The following is a 16,215-nucleotide window of genomic DNA, read 5'->3' as shown; positions in this document are numbered from 1 at the left end:
TAAAATCTAGTGATTATTGAACGACTATTACCAATGCCTCCACAATCTGTTCAGCCACCTTTTTCAGATCTCTGGGATATACAATGCATATTTATACAGTTAAAAGAAAAATCGGGGCTTGACTCTAACCGCAATCTTAACTGTAACCCTAACCCTAATGCTAATGTTGCGAAATAATATTAGTGTAGGCCTTCAGTGGAAAGACGTACAGATTGATGGTGTATGGGATGTTGTCCTGCAGCCAAAATTCTGGAGGTACAATTACACAGCAGTTCTGCCACTTCTGCTGGGTCAGCCGCAGACGAATGGTGCCCAGCTTGTCTTAAAGGGAGCGAATAACATACGGCCCGGCAACGATGGAAGATCTGGGCTGCTGGAGGCAGCCCTCAACCCACTAGGGATCCCTAAACGTCCTCCGTGCATCTATTCTCCACCACTCCGCCTCTGGCGCTACCCCCAGTAGATAGCTGTACAGCCGACACTTCTGCATGAGGAACTCGTCCGTGCAGCAACCAAGGTTACGCATCTCCCTGTCGCTCTAGCCAATGAAACGGAGTTGCAGGATTTATATTAAGTCCAACAGGGCCTTCCTATCATACGAAAACGTGGTATCTGGCGCACTAGCAGTTAGGGTATGTGGCTGGGATGCTGTGGGAAGAAAAGCATCGGCATAGTTTGGGCAAAATAACCGCCGTATAACAAGGGGTTTTGGCGGTCTTTCTTTGGAGACTACACCTTCGTGTTTGCTCACTCCCTCTCCGTCTCTCCTGCTGGGGGGACTGCGCCCACGGGCTAAACTTCCGCTTGTTGACATCGAAAGGCAACCTAAAAGGAGAGGGAAATGGGTCCAGCACTCTCATCAAAACTCAAGGAGACAACCAGGTCAGTGGAAAACGGGGCAGTACTTGAAGAATCATTTGGAACGTACAAGGGACAGGGAACCATGGATGAGCCTAGAAGGGAAATGATCATCACTCCTGACCTTCTCCATACACTGCTAGCTAATAACCAAGTATCCCAGAGGATGAGGAGGGATGAATGGTTCTGCTGGGAAGATAACTTTAAATGTTCTGGACTGACAAGATCAAAGTAAGCATTTATCATGATAATCACATGGGTGAGATTTATTAATCAGACGTTTGTTCTGTTTTTAAAACAGCCAGGGCATCAATCAGGAGCTGGAATATTCTGGATCACTTCCTGTTTGTGTGCAGAAACGACGGAAAAACTTACTTTGATCAAATTGTCCTGGGAACAGGACTATGTTCCCTGACAAGGTCCGCTCTTCTCACTCTGAGGTCCAGTTGGACGGTGTCCAGCAGTGTGATAAATATACTGGATTAAAGAGATTTCCTATAAAAGGTCGGTTTGTCATCAAAACAGATTCCGAAGACGTCCAACAATATCCGAAACATTAATTGTCTATGAGGAGGACGATTTCTGAGGCTGGGAGAGGAGGGCTAACTTAAACCACTGTCCGCTGCAAATTTCGGTAGCATCCTGGAGATCAGATAATCTGATAAGAGCAGCAGTAAAATGCCCACAGACTGGGATGACCCCGTCCCGTCTACCCAAAGCCCAAGCAGAAAGGTGATTGCCTAGCAGCATGTTCGACCCTGTACCCTTCCGGAGACTAGAAGGGATTCCGTACTGCCTCTCTCTGGATCATCCGTTTGTCAGGGGAGAACTCAGAGCAGCCGAAGTAACTGGCTGATATATTGTCCGACCCCGGCAGACGTGGCCAAGAGTGTTACACTGTCAATCGAACGCCAGTGGGTCGCCTAAATAGAGAGATTGTGCGTGTGTGTGTGTGTGTGTGTGTATATATATATACATGTGACATGTGACTCTGGCCGTAGCCTGTCTGTAGACACAGTGACAAGGCAGCACCGAGTTACGAATTGGATGATGTCCCGTTTTACCCTTGACATCAGCTGCCAGTGTGTCTAGCAGTCGAAGATATGATTTTGGGCCAAAATATCCAATCTTGTAAGGTACTTTAGTGTTGTGGGCAGGAAAGCAGAGGATCCTCACTACTCAGGTTTCCTAGTCACCTGCACTTGATTGAGCTTCCGCGTGATTACTGACAGTGGCCCTCTCGGCCTACTCTGTGGATACCTATCAGGTAATATCAGTGTTTGGGAGGTGGTTGTTGAAGGTTTCGCAGGTGACTTGTTGGAACAGCTGCCTGATCCCATCTCCAAACCCAGAATCGCAGGACACGTTGACACACGTGTCATTGACATTCTGATTCAGGCTGAGAGAGGCTGGTGGAGGGGAGGGGAACAAGGGTTAAAGCTACAAATGAGCCGTGTCCCCGCCCCTTACGTGCCACTGAGCGGTGAGTTAAAGGCTCCGGTGCCGCAGCACATGAACTGGAGGAAGCCTGAGGTGGATGGACGGGAGAAATGGTGATGTCAGTTGACAGGTAGAGACATCTTGCTCTTTCACGCAGCCTCTCACATCTGGCAACCTCAGTGTCACTCTCGGAATGTAGTCTTATCCCACAGCCCAAACACGGCAGTTTCTGTAGATGCTGGAAAACTGGAGGATCTCAGCAGGTCAGGCAGCATCTATGAAAAGGAATAAAGAGTCGGCGTTTCGGGTCAAGACCCTTTATCAGGATTGAAAGAGAAAGGGAGACACAAGAATATGAATTTGTGGCAATGGAAGGAATTAAAACTTGAAGACATTTGGCGAAGACCAATAAGAGAAGATAGGTGGATGGAGGAGGGGGAAGTAGAATGAGAAGCTGTTGGCGATAGGTAGAAAAGGTAAAGCGTTGAAGCATACATAATCTGACAGGAGAGGAGGGTTGACCATTGAAGGAATTGAAGGAGGAGGGGCACCAGGGCGAAGTGATAGGCAGATGAAGGGTAAAGAGGAAGTAAATGGGGAGCCAAACTGGGGAATCGAAAAAGAGGGAAAGCGCTGCAGCAACATTACCGGAAGCTGGAGAAATTTCCCAGAGTTACAATTCTTATGTCACAGTTCACACACTTCATAGTATGCCGCACTGGGGAATAACCATTTTACAAACATTGCAGTCGGAAAAAATTACATTTTGAACTGTGGCAGGTAATCGATTTGTCATATTGATGTATAGAGAGAACATGGCCTGCAAGTTCACAGCTCTCGGTAAGTGACCATGCAAATAGACAGAGTGATAAAAAAGATGAACGGCATGCTTAACCGCATGCCCAGGGCTGTTTGCTCAGGACTGAGACGAGATAACGCACGGCATGTCGGAGCCGATGGGAAATCGGCTGCTGTGGAAAACACCAATTTTCGCCTCAGCCAGCCGAACATAACATCAAATGGCGCATTTAGAGAAAACTGGTATGTATGTGAGCTTACTTTAATGTCGCGAATGGAGCGTAAAATGGCAATGGACGCGCTTTAATGTATATCCCTATTGATACATAATATACATATCGTTCATTAAAGAAAAAGTGTATTTGAAAGGTGTATTTGGTCCTGACATCTTTAAAAACGCTTTTTGTTTGGTACAATGATAAAGTTAATATGTTTCCGAAATGGTTGCTCACGATAAATCCACCGCCTTTCAGACAATGCATTACGTTCTCAATATTTGAATCATGGATCCACTTGTCAGTAAAGAAGTCGAGGACGCTTTCAGACTGAGAACGTTTAAATATACATTTATTGTACGGTGATGACATGAGTCCATTCGAAGTACCTCATCAAAATTCCCCAAGTGCAATGATCGATGGCAGTAACTTCGGAGAACAAAATAACTAAATCGGACAAGACTTTACATTAGTACTCTTTGTCAACAAAGTAACACCACAGCCCGCATTTCCACGTTGCTATGATCTTGCACTAGAGTTTTTATCTGTACCACACATTCTGTGTAGCTTTAAAACTTAATAGTGCAAAGTTATTGCTTTACCTTGGTCTACCTTAATGTGCTGAGTAATGATGTGATCCATATAAACACGATGCAAGACAGGTTTTTCACTGTAGCTCGTTACATGTGACAATAATGACAATAATAATCCAATGACAGTAAAATATCAATACTACTTAAGGCTTTTACGAAGGTTCTTTCCCCATCAAATGTTTCTTTGTATTTCTCTCCGGCTTTAACAATATGATGTAACATTTAGGCGCAAAGATACAAAAAAGTAATCCGAAACTTGAGGCCAAAATGGCAAACACTTCCACGGCCACAGTGAATTTTCCGGGAGAACTGACATAAGCTGGAATGAAAGATATCCATACAGCGCAGAAAATTATCATGCTAAATGTAATGTATTTCGCCTCGTTGAAATTATCTGGCAAATTTCGTGCCAAAAAGGCAACGGCAAAGCAAACCAATGACAGGCAACCAATGTAACCGAGGGCGCAGTAAAATGCTACTTCAGACCCCACGTCACATTCGAGAAGGATCACCTCATTCGAAAAGGCCATGTTTTTCACAGGGAGGGGTGGGGATTTGATGAGCCAGACGGTACATATCAGACACTGTAGCAGTGTAAGAAGAAACACAGTCAGGCGTTGTTGTAGGGGACCAAACCACTTGGCCACGTTATTGCTGGGTACTTTCGCCTGAAATGCCATCACCACGACAATAGTCTTGCCCAAAACACAGGAGACACAAAGAACAAAACTAACACCAAACATGGTGTGGCGTAACATACAGGACCACGCCGACGGCTCGCCAATGAATGTGATTGAACAGAGGAAGCAAAGGCTCAGTGTGAGGAGAAGAAGGAAGCTGAGCTCCGAATTGTTGGCCTTCACGATCGGAGTATTTTTGTGAAGTAAGAAGATGATGCCTATCGTGGCAGTGATGCAACTTCCGATCAGCGCCAGCGTGGTCAAAACAATCCCCATCACTTCGGAAAATGAGAGAAAGTCAAGCTGCTTCTGTATGCATTGGTCTTGCCGATCGTTGGACCAGGAATCGCTGGGGCACCTTATGCACTCAATTGAATCTTGAAGGAATAATAGCAAATTTGATTCAGTAAGCAGAATGGAGAAGTCCGTGAATACTTGATCAATGACGGTATTTCTTATCAATACCTGTGGTGTTACTGATCGATCCTTCGGCGCACGGAATGCAATCAAAGCAACAAATAGGCTGTCCCTTGCGAGCTGCTTTTCTTGTTCCAGGGGAGCAGCTGTTAGAACAAACTGCGCGGGGCACCTCGTGGCAAAGAACAATAACGTATTAATGTCTTACTTTAAAAAAAAATGTTACTCGGATAGAAGAAATCGCTACTGCGATGAAGGTGAAGTGTTACACATATGAAAAGGACCCTAGGTACCCCTTCACGCAGAGGAAATATCACTCGGACGGAAGGAGGCAATACCTGAAAAAGTTTAAGATGAGGTATAGAACAGAGTTAAATGGATTTGAGAGGCATCTTCTTTACGCAGATAGTGGTGGGTATATGAAAAAAGTTGCCAGAGGAAGTGTTTTAGGCAGACGCGATAACAACATTTAGTCTCTCAGAGAGGTACATGGATGAGTAAAGTTTATAAGGATGTGGGACTTGCGGAGAAATGGGTAGGTATCTTAGCACGGGCGATTTGTGTCGCAGTAAATGTTTCTGTGCAGTATAAATCAAAGCTCTGAATGCTACTACCTTCGCTGATCATACAAACAAATTTGCATGAAGAAAATAAATCATCAGCACATTTGTCATGTAATTTCCGCCAGTCATTCGGGGAAGGTGTAAGCGCATGTAATCCCTCCGAGGAAATAGATGTCGCCCTGATAATTGCACTGCACACATATACATGTATACGTATGTGTATATATGTAAATACATGTGTATATAGTGCACACACACACACACACACACACACACACACACACACACACACACACACACACACACACACACACACACACACACACACACACACACACTATATATATATATATATATGGCACTTCTGGGTCAAGCGCCTAAGTTAGGCGTCTGTTCACATACCTTACTCGGGTAACAAACAGATTCAGTTTTGACAGAAACGCTTACAGGCGAAAGGCACACAGGATCACTTGCCGTGCTTACGGCACGTCCATACTATCGCACTCAGTAGCATGAACTCACATACATGTGACAATATAGAGTAATTACTAAAAGTGGTGAGGGATAGAGGGAGAATGAGAGAGAGAGAAAGAGAGAGAGGGAGACAGAGAAAGCGAGAGAGAGAGGGAGAGAGAGAGGGAGGGAGGGAAACAAAAAGATAGAGAGCGTGGTAAAGAGAGAGAAAAAAGGCCGAGGGAGTGGGGAAGTGGGGTACGGTGAGAAGCCAGCGTTCAAGAGAAACATCGGGAGAGAGGTGAGGGAGAGGAAGAAAAGGAGGAGGAGCTGGAAGGGTGGGGCGGCAACTCGTCATGCCTTCCGTAGGAGTAAATGAGTGAGGTCTGGCGGGCTTATGATCTTAATAATGGTGTGGCAGCTCGTACTTAACTCAGCCGGGCCTGACCGGGGACCTCGTGCAATTCATATGTTCAATTCCATCAAGAATCTCAATCCTGTTAGCATGTTAGCGGTTGGTTATTTCTTAAACTTCAAATTAATGCTGTGAACAATACAGCCACAGTTTGAAACATTACCTCTCTGCGATCACCAGTCCAAAAAATCGATGCTTCATTTATCATGACCTGCTGAGTTGAAGGAGCGGATCCGTCATAATGTCCAACTATCAAAACAGCGGCATTTCCCTCGCTATTCACTTGCCAGTTCACAATATCGTAAGTAGCCACCGAATCTCCGTTTTCATCGAAATTTACCCTTTCCCCGATCTTAGTTGTGAAATTTAGCGATTGCATGTAATGCAAAACCTACCAGAAGAAGAAACGGACGATGAAACATGACATTGGACACCCAACGGTGAACATGAGCAAATAATTTTAATTCGACCGTGTTCCAGTAACTTGATGGATTCTACATACCTGCCACGGCTGAAAATCTGAAATGTTTGCGCAAGACTGATTGACAAATGGACCTTCGCCACTTTTACACGAAAACATATTGTGAAGTGCGTGGGCTATGGCATAAGTGGCCTCGTAAACTTTATTGGTCACCCTCAGCTGAGATGTTTCCGTGTAGGTGTTAGACACAGTCTTTAGACTCTCTGTTCCTGTGCATTGATGACGCTGTGCCTCAAGCGTTGTGCTACCTGTATTATTGTCTGTACTTTTCAGGCTGCAGCCGAAGGTCTTTTCCCAAAATTCTTCAACTAAAAGATTGCCGGGATAGGTAGACGGATGAAGGTCAATTAAGAAGTCTTTGAATCCCGGGATAGCTACACTACGTATGGCGACCCCGATGGCCCCAACAACAAATCTTTTGGTCACTTCTGCAGATAGACGCGAAGTTGCGATCCACGCCTCACTGCCCACCCACTGGATGCCAGAAATGTTTTGTCGAGCAATTTCGTTAAATAAACTGACCATGTCCGCTTGAGTGAGAAAAGCCACCACGACTCTCGTAGATGCTGTTCGAATAACGCGGATAACATGAAGTAACCTTTCTCTCGGATACCTCCTGTGAAAAGACTCAGAGAAGGCAATGCAAACTCCGAGCTGCTGAACCGTCTCAGTGAAGGCCTGCATCCCAAAGTTGCCGTAATCGTTGTCGCTGCTCACCGTTCCAATTCAAGTCCATCCAAATCGCTTGACAAGTTGGGCTAATGCTTTGGCCTGGAAGTAATCGCTTGGGATCGTTCGAAAGAAGGAAGGGAATTTTCGCCTGTTGCTGAGACAGGCACACGTGGCGAAATAACTAACCTGGTCAGAAACCACAAGGGAAACAGAAAAAAACGACATTATTTCGATGTCGGAGAATAAAATTTGTGTGAAGACCGGTATCTACCGTACATTCACAGTCCTACAACTGGCGTTTTCCATAGAATTATAGTACAGCTTGGAGCAGATCTTTCGGCCCAGCACCTCTCTTTCAACCAATATGACCATTAGACCATAAGAGCATAAGACATAAGAAAAGAACCAGGCCATTCAGCCCATCCAGTCTGCTCCGCCATTACATCATGGCTATCTCGGATCAATCTCAATCCCTGCCTTCTCGCCATATCTTTTGATGCCCTGACCAATCATGAAACGATCAACTTCCGCTTAAAATATGCAGGCGGATGGCCTCCGCCATGTGCTACAGTCACTATTCTCTGGCTAAAAATAAATTCCTCCTTACCTTTGTTTTAAAAAGTCGCCCCTCAGTTTTGAGGCTGTGCCCTCTAATATTGGATACCGCCACCATAGGAAGCATTTTCTCCACATCTACTCTATCTGGTCCTTTCAATATTCGGTGGGTTTCAATGAGATTCCCCCGTTTCCCACCACCCGAAAATTTTAGTGACTATAGGCCGAAAGCTGCCAAACGCTCCTTATACGTTAATGCATTCATCGTCATATGATGGGACCCCTGCTATTTGTGATTTTATAGATGACCTGGATATAGAGGCGGAAGGATGGGTAAGTATGTTTGCGGATGTCACGAAGATTGGAGGTGATGTGAATGGAGCTGTAGGTTGTCGAAGGTTACAAGAGGATATAGACAGGCTGCAGAGTTGGGCAGAAAAATGGCAGATGGAGTTCAATCCGGACAAGTGTGAGGTGATGCATTTTGGAAGGACAAACCAGAAGCCTGAGTGCTGGATTAATGGTCAGTAACTTAAGAGTGTGGATGAACATAGGGACCTTGGAGTTCAAATCCATATATCCCACAAGGTCGCTGCGCAGGTTGATAGAGTAGTTAAGAAGGCCTTTGTGATGCTAGGCTTCATTAACAGGGGGATTGAGTTCAACAGTAGAGAGGTTATGTTGCAACTCTACAAATCTCTGGTGAGACCGCACTTAGAGTATTGTGTTCAATTCTGGTCACCTCATTATAGGAAGGATGTGGAAGCTATGGAGAGGGTGCAGTGGAGATTTACCAGGATGTTGCCTGCTTTAGAGAACAAGTCATATGAAGCAAGATTATCAGATCTGGGACAACAAGTCATATGAAGTTAGATTAGCAGAGCTGGGACTTTTCTCTTCGGAGCGCAGAAGAATGAGAGGGGACTTGATAGAGGTCTACAAGATTATGAGAGGCATAGATAGGGTGGATAGTCAGTACCTGTTTCCCAGGGCACCAATAGCAAACACCAGAGTGCATATGTACAAAATTAAGGGAGGGAAATTTAGGGGTGTCATCAGGGGTAAGTTTTTTTAAACAGAGGGTTGTGAGTGCCTGGAATGACTTGCCAGCGATGGTGGTGGAGGCTAAAACATTAGGGGTATTTAAGAGACTCTTGGACAGGCACATGGATGAAAGGAAAATGGAGGGTTATGGGGTAGTTTGGGCTTAGTACTTTTTTAAAGGATTATATGGGTCGGCACAACATGGAGGGCTTAAAGGCCTGTACTGTGCCGTAGTGGTCTATGGTTCTAAGGTTCATAAACCTATTCTAGACTCTCTACAATGACAACACATCATTTCTGAGATATGGAGCCCAAGACTGTTGACAATACTCCAAGCGTGGCTTGACTAGCGTCTTATCAAGGTTCAGCATTATCTCCTTGTTTTTATATTCCATTCTCCTCGAAATAAATGCAAATATTGTATGTACTTTCTTTACCACGGACTCAACGTGTAAAGTAATCTTCAGGGAGTCTTGCAAGATGACAGCTAAGTCCCGATACAACTCTCATGTTTAAACCTTCTTCCCATTTAGATAAAAGCTCGCACAATTGTTCCTTTAAAAAAGTATCATCATTCAATCTTGGACAACTACACTCTTCGATCTGGGTATGCAAATCCACAATTCTATGAAACTGGTCGACAGAGGGGTGAGGGATGAAGTGTATGTAAACAAGGTGATTGTCATATAATATAACACAAAGACTGGCTATTCAAATCTTGAATGCACGGAAAATATCCTGCAATTAATATCGCGAAAAATAATCACAATGATGAAATAAGAGCGTAAGACCTGAAGACCATAAGGCATCGGAGCAGTAATAGGCCTTTGGCCCATCAAGCCTGCTCCACCATTCATTCACGGCTGATCCATTTTTCCACTCCTCAACCCCATTCTTCGGCGTTCTGCCTGTCACATTTTATGCCGTATCCAATTAAGAAATGATCAACTTCTGCCTTAAATACACCCAACGACCTGGCCTGCATAGCTAGCTGTGGAAACAATTTCCACAAATTCACCACCTTTGGCTAAAGATATTTCTCCACACCTCTGTTTTAAATAGACGCTCCTCTACGGGTTGTATCTAGAGCCGTTGCTTTACGCCTGTAGATCAACAGCGACGGCTTGAAAAGAGAATAATGAGACCATAGCAGTAAAAACCTTGTCTTACCATGGGGACTTTGAAAGGACCAATTGACGCCGCAACGGCCAGGGACTGCGAGGATCCCGATTCCGCTACGATGGCAGGGACGGGTGAACGTGGCGTACAGGTCTGCTGTGGGGACACTGCGGCCTGTCCGTTGAACAATTCGAAAGCTGCTTTTACTGAAAAGCGAGGCAGGTTGCATGAATCATAAATTCTGTAGCCCAGTGTAATATTTGGAAGCAGAACTGGACTTCGGTTTATCTCTTCAATTGCAAATATCATCGCCTGAACGAAGCGGAATGAACGAAATTCAAAACTGCAGGACAAAAATATATGGTAAATCAGTGAACTGGAAAATCTGTTTATTATTTTCACTTGTGTAGTGGCACTGCTTTCGAGACAGGCAATAAGGTGGAGGGCCATAACGAGGGAACTGTGATGTCAATTTTCCATTTTATCGTAGTAGATGATAGGTCAATTGTCTTATAACAGCGGTGCAGCAGCCGCCCTTAAGCCTGGTATTTCATGTTCTCAGGTTTTCCTTTTACCTACGGACTTATTGGAGAAGCGGGAATGTCCTGGGTAAGCAGGGTCTTCGATTATGTTGGCTGTTTTCCCGAAGCAGGGAAAAGAATAAACAGATGTTTCCCGCTCCTTAGTCTTTTGGTCTTAGGGCTTTATTAGATTGCTCCAAGATTAGGACTAATGAAAACCGATTATTTCTCTGCAGTGTCCTTTTTGAAGAAAACGTACTCTTCCGATGTATAACGTAGGTGATTAATGGAAGCAAAAGATAAAGAATACTCGAAAACGCACCCTGAAAGCACATTCATTACACTGCACAACAAAGATTTTGCTTCCTGAATACTTTTCGGTGCATTTTATGGATTTTGGGCTTCTGATCATGAAAATCACCTTGAAATGTGATTTTACTATGCACAATTTTTGAAAAATTCACCTATATTTCTTATTTAATTCATAATGGAAGTCAGGATAACTGATGCCAAGATTGAGGAAGGTTTTTTTTTTGTTGTTGGTCCACTAATCAAACTGGTCATCAATGTAAAGCAGTTTAAAGAACTTCTCATGGGATCTGAGAAAATTGTCTAGAAGGCATTTAAGGATGTTAAAAAATTTGCAATGATAGAGCAAGCGTGCAGATAGTTGACAACATGCTTCAAGCATACAAACCATGAAGTGCAACATGTTACTAAAGATACACTTTCTGCATTCCCATTTAGACTTCTTCCCTACAAATCCTTGTGCGGGTAGTGACGAGAATGGTAAAAGATTTCTCCAGGACTTTGCGGTCATGGAGAAACTGTCTCAGTGCAACTGGAATCCGCCAATGTTGGCTGATTATTGTTGGACACTTAATCGAGTATAAGCAAAAGTCATCAGCGAAGCATTTTTAACTTAGTTGAGCTATTGCAAATCTTCAGCACGATTAGGCAATTAAATGCATTACAATCAATAAAATTTTAATTTCTTGTTTCTCCAAATTCCTAGGTGATACAAGTAATCTGAAATTATATTTGTACTCCGCTTCAAGCAGTCTATCATAACCAAAAACAAGATTAGAGGAAGCAACACTTTTGAAAAAAACTTGTTGTTCGGTGTATCTGTTGAAAGCGAAAGATTTAACCCTGTAGTTCAAAGACATTTCACGAGAGAAGAAGCAGAAGGGGTTACTTAAAATTCAGCCGTTTTCTGCATTTTCAGTTATTGTTTAATTTTCCAACATTGCTTACGTGACACGAAGGCGCTTTGAATGGCTTCAATACGATGTCTAAAAAAGCACTTGTATGGAGCAAACGATGAAATGCTTAGGGAACTCAGTGAGTCAGCAACATCTGCAGAGGGAAACAGACGTTTCACGTTTGGGGTCGAACCCTTAAGTTGGTTGTGTACACAGCTGCTGTACGATGCAGATATTAAACAAGCACTTATTTTTCGCCGTTTAACCTCATTCAACACGTACTTAGTAAGTGCGTTCAAGGTAAATTTTGAAATAAATTTATTTTAAATATATTTTCTGCTATTTGTATCAATAATGTCTGGTTTTAAGACAATAAGCACGATTGATTCAGCGCAGAGTTCAGTTTCTAAGTCACCGAAACTGCAAAATCCAGTCAAAAACTGTTCAGTCGTGGTGACGGTGAGCTGAAACCCTTTGTTTGGACCCTGTCTTCAAAACAGGGACGACCTGATCGTTTAATGCAATTCCTTGCTCAAAATAAAATGAAATTTCACTGCTGGGTTAGTACTTCAGAACTATTAGCATTGGCGATGGATATTAAATCATGTTCGCCTGTCAGTGGGTGAATTTATTGTCTTGTAATGCGATCCATTACGTTGCTATCAAAAGTAATTTTCACAAGGTCTCGACACTAATCTTGGACTGTTTATTTCCCTCCATAGGTGTAGTCTGACCTGATGAGTTCTTCCAGCATTTATGCGTATTATTCAGAAAGTGTTTTTGTTCTTTTTAAATTAAGAATGCAAGTATCTAATCGGGAATGTAATAACGTGATTTCCTAAAATATTCCCACAGTTTCAAAGACGACTTGTTTGTAGAATGAGTATTAACACATTATCATATCTGTTTTGGATACCTCTTTATGTGTCCTTTTCTTTAAGGACCATCATTGCCAGTATTACACATCTTAATGAGATCTGTGGGAGAATCAATTGGTTATCAAAGGGTATTGACTCTGAACGATAAACGATACATGCTCAATTCTGGACTATACTGTTATAAATAGCGAGCAGCAGGCATACAGACAAAAGAGAACTTGATACAAGAAAAAAATCTGCAGCTGCTGGAAATCCTTGAACTTGATTGTGCCGTCCGCAATGTTATGTCTCTGTTGTCCGTCAATTGATGACCTGAATCACCAACTGATAACCTGAATCGCAAACCTTGAAAATGCTAGAAACATACAGCAGATCAGGAGAATTTGTGTAAAGTGAATCCGGTTTAAAACTTCCCGGCAAAAGCCCTTCACCAGAACATGTAAAGAAAGAAAATCGAACTACTGTTTTTTTATATCACAGAAAATGTGATAAACACATCACTAATCAAAAGAAATTAATTGAAACCTCATTAAACTGACCTTTCACATTTCACCGCTCTCGGTCTGGTTTCAAATGAAAAATACTTTATCTCTGTTCGTGAGTGCAGACCAAAAATTCCGCCGATGTCGATGTCTCCTTCTTTCGATAAACTAAATAAATCAAATGTTTCTCTGCGTTTACATATCAGGCTGCCAGTGGACACTAAAATAGGAAACAATAATGCCCAAGACAGCACACAGCGCATATTTGCTTTCGTTCTGACTTTTGCTTACAATGTACCACGTACTTTTATACTGAAGCTCATGCTTGGGCGCGCAGTGTTGCTTCTCTTGATTAAAGAAATGGCGTTCAGGAGGGAATACATAGGCACCTTAATCTAATTTAAGACATGGACAAAGAAACTGTGTCACGCTATACGATGCTTTCGAACACTAAAACATAAATATATCCATGTTGATCTTTATAGAAAAGGAAATGGAACCCATTAGTTATAGCCAGTGGACGGTATTTATTTTAATCATCATCACTCCATGTCTTGCATTATTTTTCTCCTGTCTTGCGGATGACAACATTGTATGTTGAAAAGCTATGAATTTTGTTAAGGGGAATAATCACAAAGCCAGACATTGCTAAAAGTAACCCCTGTTGCACTGAAATGAACTATATAGTATTCAATCTGAGACTTTGTAGACCGATTCTCTCTAATTATGTATTTCCTGCTGGTTTATATAAAAATGAAGGACAACATATAAACGTTTCCAGAGGAACTGTCAGAAATCATGAAGAAGAGAAATCTGAACAGCGAGTATCCACGGCCCATCCACGTTTCTAACTATCACCTCGACGCCTCTGTCGTTATTTCAACTGTCACGTCTTATATCTGCTTTTCAGTCAGATTGATACTGAAAGACAATCGTGGGCGTGTGTGTCCCCATAAAATCATCCAGAGTCTTTAACAACCAGAATCCTTGGATAAATCAAAAGATTCACAATCCACTGAGGGCTGGATGGGTGGCGTTCAAGGCTAGCGATCCAGGAATGCACGAGAAGTCCAGATATGAACTGCCAAAAGCCCTCTCGTGTGCAAGGTGAATCACAGAACGATGCTCGACAGCTGTGCCCCAAGTGCCATTAACTCCTAACGGCAGATGTTATTTAATACAGACAAATATAAGGTGTTGCACTTTGGGAGGAATGATTTGGTAGGACACTGAGGAGTGCGATAGAACAGAGGGATATGGAAATACAGATCTAAACTGCCTTGGAAGTTCTGTCAGAATTAGATAGCATCTGAAGAAAGCTTTTGCCATATTTGCCTCCATAAATCAAAGTGATGCGTACATGGTTTGGGATGATATGTTCAATTTGTATAAGACTTGGTTAAACCTAATTTGGAGTATACTGGCCACGTACCTACATGTAGGATATCAATAAGATTGAAAGAGTGCATTATACTTTTGCCAGGACTTCAAGAATTGAGGTATAGGAAAGGATGAATAGATGACGACTGTGAGGGTGAGGAACGAATTGCCAGCTGATGTGGTAGATAAGGGATCAATTTCAGCATTGAAGATAAATTTGGATAGGTGCATGAATAGGAGGGATATAGAGGGATTTGGTCCAGGCTCACGTTGATCGATGGGACTAGACTGTTTCTGAGCTGTAGTGTTGTATATTTTGACTTAATCAACATAAATAACAACAGTTCGTTCCAAAATGAGCTCAATGCCTTTCGTGCTCGCTTTGATGGACAGAACATGGAAGCAACTTTTACAAACCATAATCGCACCTGATGACCATGTTAGGAAAATTTAAAGTGCAGGTGACAGAAGTGCAGGGGAACATTTTGAATCCAGTGAATCTAGAAAAAAAAAATCAGTGGAAAATCTTGGCCTCGATAACCCAATCTACAATTGGATCCTCGATTTCCTCGCTTGCAGACCCCAGTCAGTAAAGCTTAGCAAGAGTATCCCCTCTCCAATCACCATCAGCATAAGGGCACTGCAAGGCCGTGTGCTTAGTCCCACGTTCTGCCCTCTTTCTACCTATGACTGTGTGGCTAAGTCATCTCCAATGCTATATTCAAATTTAAAGATGACACCACTGTGAACGAAGGTGGTGAGGAATGGACATATAAGGACTAAATTACAAACCTGGTTGGATGGTGTCTCAACAGCAAGCTCTCAGTCAATGTCAGCAAAAACAAAGAGCTGATTTTCAACTGCAGGATGAAGAATTTGACGGTCCATGAGATTGTCCTCATTCAGGAATCGGGCGTAGACAGTGTTAGTAATGTCACATTACTTGGCGTTATCATATCAGACAATCTGAACTGGCACTTATCGGCAAAAATGCCTCTACAAAGAACGCTTCCACGTTTTCAGATGTTTGCGTAGATTTGGCATGTCATCGAAATCTCTGATGAAGTTTTATAGATGCACAGTGTAGAATATCTTAACTGGTTGCACCAAGGTATGGTATGGAAACACCAATTTTAAGGATTGGAAAAGTTTCCTTTCCGAAGCAGGGGAACAGATTACTGCATTTTAGCGATGAACTTTGCGTCTTCTTTAGCCATGGGAGAAGAACCTAATGATTAGAGGATGGCAACTGCTCTTCCTCTGTTCAGGAAAGGCAGCAGTGATATCGATATGAATTATAGACCAATGACTTCTACTTCAATGCTTGACAAATTATTGGAGATGATTGTCCGAGCCAGGAATTGCCAGGGAGATTTTAACATGTAGGTCGATTGGGAAAATCAGATTGGTAATAGACCTCAAGAGAGTGAGCTTGTTGAATGTCGC

The 16,215-nt window shown here is 42.9% G+C and overlaps 1 pseudogene; it reads right to left on the bottom strand.

Moving 5' to 3' along the window:
- Window positions 1–4,047: 4,047 nt before the first annotated feature.
- On the bottom strand, window positions 4,048–13,550 carry LOC140724516 (extracellular calcium-sensing receptor-like; annotated as a pseudogene).
- Between the last annotated feature and the right edge of the window lie 2,665 nt (window positions 13,551–16,215).

Source organism: Hemitrygon akajei, chromosome 3 (genome assembly GCF_048418815.1).
Source record: "Hemitrygon akajei chromosome 3, sHemAka1.3, whole genome shotgun sequence".
NCBI lineage: Eukaryota > Metazoa > Chordata > Chondrichthyes > Myliobatiformes > Dasyatidae > Hemitrygon > Hemitrygon akajei.
This window is presented reverse-complemented; position numbering and strand designations above follow the sequence as displayed.